Raw genomic sequence first — 5133 nt, forward strand, 5'->3', positions numbered from 1 at the left:
TTTCATAAGTTTGTGTATATCTTCACTTAAAAACTTGTTTCATAACTGCATAATATTTAAAACTGAATAACCAAATATAAACTTATCTTAGGTATGTCACATACTTCCCTTTTCTAACACCAAAATGAGTGACACAATATTATGCCTCATTTTAATGAAACATTTATGCCAATTCATGCCAATGGTTGTGCCAATTTCTGTTTAAATCTTCTGAGATACAAAATGGTGATCACTGGGAGACAAGGACCTCAGAGCAGCCAGGAAAAACATTTGATTAAACACTGAGCAGGAAGTGAGTTTTTCTTGAATTTGTCCTCAGTGTTGATGCTTTCTCTTTGGCCATGGCACCCCCTTCTCCCCACCAACTGCTCAGGGGGCTAATCACAAACTTGCTAGAACAGAGAAAAAAATTACCTTGCTGTAAATGACATTGGCTTGTTTGAAGTAATGAAGAATTTCTTGTGCTCAACATGCTTTGTGTCACATGGCTATCCAGTGGCCAAGAGGAAAAGTACAGTGCGCCTTCCAAGGAGAAGGTTGTATCTGGGACATGAGTCCTTCAAGGACTGACATGAGGGGAAGTACTTTTTCCAGAAAGTTGGCCTACTATGAATACCAAACATAAAATAAGATAATGTTCCCCTCCTCATTCTATAAAATAATCCTTTTTTCCATTTCATGCCTTTTCTAGTTGGAGGGACATAAGCAATGGATTGGCTTTAAAACATTTCCTGCTTTCCTGTAAGCTGTGACAGAAAAAAAGGGACCAAGCATTGTGTTCACAGTGCATTGTGTTAGCATCACCAGGTTCGCTTAAAGTTATGTATAGACTTTTGAGGGCATAATGTGAGTTAGGAAATTAGCAATGGAAATGGTTCCTCCATGGAGAATTATTCTTAGGAGTCCGAACTGGAGGTGACCTTGGACCTTACCAACTCCATGTGGACACTCACTTTTTATTCTTTTCCTGTTTTTATCCCAGAAGAGAATGGAAGGACTTCCAACGAGCAGATATGGAGCTATGGCTGAAGGTAAGAAAGCCTCCAAGTTCTCAAGAGGCACCATTTCCTCACCTCAAACACAGTTACAGAAACCCAGTGATTTTACACTGAAGAAGAAAAAGTCAGTGCTCTTTTCTTCTTTATCTTCCCCACCACCTTCACCCCCACCTCCACCCGACCCCTTCAGTACAATGCTCTCCTTGCACATGATGTGTGGGAAATGTGGAAATGAAACTTCAAGTCAGAAGTTGTAGGGTTTTGAACTGAATTTTTCCTTGTCCAGTTTGAGCAGAAAATGGAAATGTCTTCCAGAAAGATTTGCTAATCATGCAGACTACAAAACATCCCAGAACACTGCAGAAAAGGAAGAATCAACACAGAGTAGAAGAAAGAAAATAATACATTTTAGGACACTGCAATGAACTTGGAATCCATTTGGGCTCATAAGAACTCTAGAACTCTTACCCTTCTTGGTCCCTTGAAGGTTTTAGCTCCTAGCTCAATGTTGCCCTCTTCAACACCACTTTTGTTAACTTCCTGTAATTCAATCAGCCAAGTAGGAGAATTTCCATCACATGTACTACTAATAGTCTTAAATTCCATCCTTTTCAGCCACCCATCATAAGTCATCTCTCAAGCTTTGCCTTTGACAGTAACTATGACCCTTCTGTTGTCTCAATTTCAAGCAGAGAACTCCCCAACCAAAGAACAGAGACCCAGGGACCTCAGCTGGTCCTTGGTGGAAGGTCACAGCTGACACTTCCTTTTCTCCCAAGGTTTAGGTGAATATGTTGAGCACTTCTACACAAGTGTTCCTGGTTATTTGTGAGTGAAAAGAGGTGGTAATATTTTCCCATGTGTGACCTCTCATCCTTTGCATCCTTCTAAACTCACATTTATTTAACATGAAATGGGCCAGGCACCATCCCTGCAGAAACACAGGGACCACTTTTGTTTCAGTAAAACTATCTTCCTTGGTCTTGAGAACGACTTGGAGCAACCTCCTCAGTATAGCAGTTCATACTGTTGGCTATGGGTCCAATGTGGGCTTTCTATGTAGACTTCCTATGAATGGAGAAACTCCTAAAGTTGTTGGAAACTTTTGTATGTATTTAGATATGACAGTTTCCTGGGAGGGAGATTCACAGCTTTAATGAGATACCATGAGTGTCCATGATTGAAAAATTGGAAGCAACACTAGCTTAATAAGACACAGTTTTTCTTATTCAGGAAATGTAGAAGATAACCAGTTTGCATCATCTTCCTCACTGAGGCTCATCCTCATGGGCAAATCTGGTTGTGGAATAAATTCCACTGGGAACAGCATCCTCTGTCAACCTGTGTTTGAGTCCAGGCTGGGGGCCCAGGCCGTGGACAGGACGTGCCAGTTGGCCACAGGCACCTGGAATGGAAGGAACATCCTAGTGGTTGACATGCCCTCCATCTTGACCCAAGGCCCAGGACCAAGAGATGTACAAGCACATCGGGGACTGTTGCCTGCTCTCAGCCCCAGGGCCCCATGTGCTTCTGCTGGTGACACAGCTGGGGCACTTCACTGCCCTGGACACATTGGCAGTGAGTCGGGTGAAGGAGGTCTTTGGGGCAGGAGCCATGAGACACGTGGTGGTCCTCTTCACCCACAAGGAGGACTTAGGGGACATGTCCTTGGATGAGTATGTAGTCAACACGGACAACCACAGCCTGCAGATCCTGGTTCAGGAGTGTGGGAAGAGGTATTGTTGCCTCAACAACCAGGCCACAGGGGAAGAGCAGAGGGAACAGCTGGAGAAGCTGATGGCTGTGGTTGAGAATTTGGAGAGGGATAACCAAGGTAATTTCTACACAAATGACCTCTTCTGTGATGTACAGGTGCTGCAGGGAGGGGGAAACAGCACCCTAGGAGAAGAGCACAGATGCTACTTGGCCACAGTTCAAGTGCATATTGAAGAGCAAAAGCAAAACCTGAAGGAGACTGGGAGTCACTGGGCATATAAGGCGGTGCACACAGTCAAAAAGTGTATTTTGCCTAATAAAAGTGTGCTATTTTCGCTTTTTTCTTTTTTCATTTTCATTTCATGAAATATATTTCCCATCCCTTTAGTTTCAGTCTCTGTTTGTCTTTCATTTGGTTGGGAGTGTCTTGTATACAGCATATATATCTGTCTTGTTTTCTCATCTATTCAGTTACCCAATGCCCTTTGATTGGAGCCTTTCGTCCATTTATATTTAAATTGATTATTGATAAGTATGTATTTATTGACATTTTTTAAATTTAAACATCTGTCCCCTTTTTTTTTAAATTGTCACTTCTTCTTAGGAAAGTTCCTTAAATTTTTCTTGTAATACTAGTTTAGTGCTGATGAACTCCTTGAGCTTTTTCTTTCCTGGGAAGCCTTTTATCTCTATTTCAATTTTAAATGATAACCTTTGTAGGTAGAGTAATCATGCTTGTAGGTCCTTACTTTTCATGAAGTTGCATATTTCATACCAATCTCCTCGGGTCTTGAAAGTTTCTATTGAGAAATTAACTGGCAGTGTTATGGGAGCTCCCTTATAGACCTTTCTGTTGCCATTTTTAAGATTCACTCTTTGTTTCTATGCTTTGCCATTTAAATGATGATGCACATTGGTGTGGGCCATTTGGGGTTCATCTTGTCAGGGACTCTGCACTTCCTGAACTTGTGTGTCTTTTTTTCTTCACGAGATTAGGAAAGTTTTCAGTCATTATTTCTAAAAATAGGTTATCAATCTCTTGCTCTCTCTTTTCTTCTTCTGGTATCCCTATGATGGGAATGTTTTTATGCTTCATATTGTTCCAGAAATACCTAAAATTGTTCTCACTTTTAAAAATTATTTTTTTTTGCTGCTTTGATTGGATTATTTCCGCTACCTTGCCTTCTAAATCGCTGATTTGATTATTTGCTTCACCAAATCTCCTGTTGATTCATTCTAGTGTATTCTTCATTATAAATATTGTATTCTTCATTTCTGACTGATTCTTCTTTATGGTTTCTACCAGTATGTCCTTTTTTATGCTTGCTATCTCTCTGTTGAAGTTCTCACTAAGTTCCTTGATTATCCTTATAACCGTTTTTTTGAACTTTGTATTGGGTAGATGGCTTGCCTCCATTTCATTTACTTATTTTTCTAGTTATTGATCATGTTCTTTTGTTTGAGCTTGTTTTTTTGTCTCCCCATTTTGGCTGCCTCTCTATATTTGTGTTTGTGTATTAGGCAGATCTGCAATGTCTCTAGTCTTGCTATGCTGGCCTGACATATTAGATGTCCTTTGTGGTTCAGTGGCACAGTCTCCCTGATCACTTGAGCTAGGTGTCCCAGGAATGTTCCATGTGTGGAATATGTGAGCTGTCCTATTGTAGTTGAGTCTTTATTGTTGTTGGTCCATCTATGAGTGGAATTGACCCTCATGCTGGCTGACTATGAGGATAAACATCAAACAGTGTATAAGTTGCTATGAAGGGTCTGACCCAATAAAGCAGAATTTCCACATCAGGGTCTGGTGCCTACCAAGATCTCCCTCTGGGTGTATTGCTTGTGAAATCATTGGGTCATGCTCTGATATGTTCTAAAGCTCACAACCAGGTGTGTTATCTCTGGGACCTATTGGGAGGAACTCTGGTTAAGCCAATGTCAGGACCTGACTGTGACCGATCCTGGGCTACCTGTTTGGAACTACAAAACAATCCAGTATTTTACTGGCTCTACTTGGCCTGAATATGTGTGGAAGGGCCCAATATGTGCATCAATGATGGAATCCACCAGCACCAAGTCTGGAGGAAGGTCAAAAAAAGGCAGAAAATTGTTATAGATAGTAAGGTGGACCTGTCTCTTACATGAGCAAGTTTGTGCAGCTTCTCCCCTAACTTCCTCTTTCCTCCTCTTCCTCAATATCCTCAGCTTAGCATTGACTTCACATTTACAGAAAGGAGCAGTACCCAGATATTCCAGGTAAAGGAAGATGGATGTTTGTGTGTATGTTGTGGGGAGAGGCAGGGAATTGTGGGGTTTGGTGTTTAGGGGACCTCTCTCCTGAATCTATTTTTTAAACCTTCTGGCAAATTTTCTCTTAGCATGGACTTTAAAATATATTTATATATTTTATTTCAGAGAT

The 5133-nt window shown here is 41.0% G+C and overlaps 1 pseudogene; it reads left to right on the plus strand.

Annotated features, from left to right (window-relative positions):
• The first annotated feature begins 988 nt into the window (after nucleotides 1-988).
• LOC102242103 lies at nucleotides 989-3080 on the plus strand (annotated as a pseudogene).
• Nucleotides 3081-5133: the final 2053 nt, after the last annotated feature.

The sequence above is a fragment of the Myotis brandtii genome, unplaced genomic scaffold (assembly GCF_000412655.1).
Source record: "Myotis brandtii unplaced genomic scaffold, ASM41265v1 scaffold125, whole genome shotgun sequence".
NCBI lineage: Eukaryota > Metazoa > Chordata > Mammalia > Chiroptera > Vespertilionidae > Myotis > Myotis brandtii.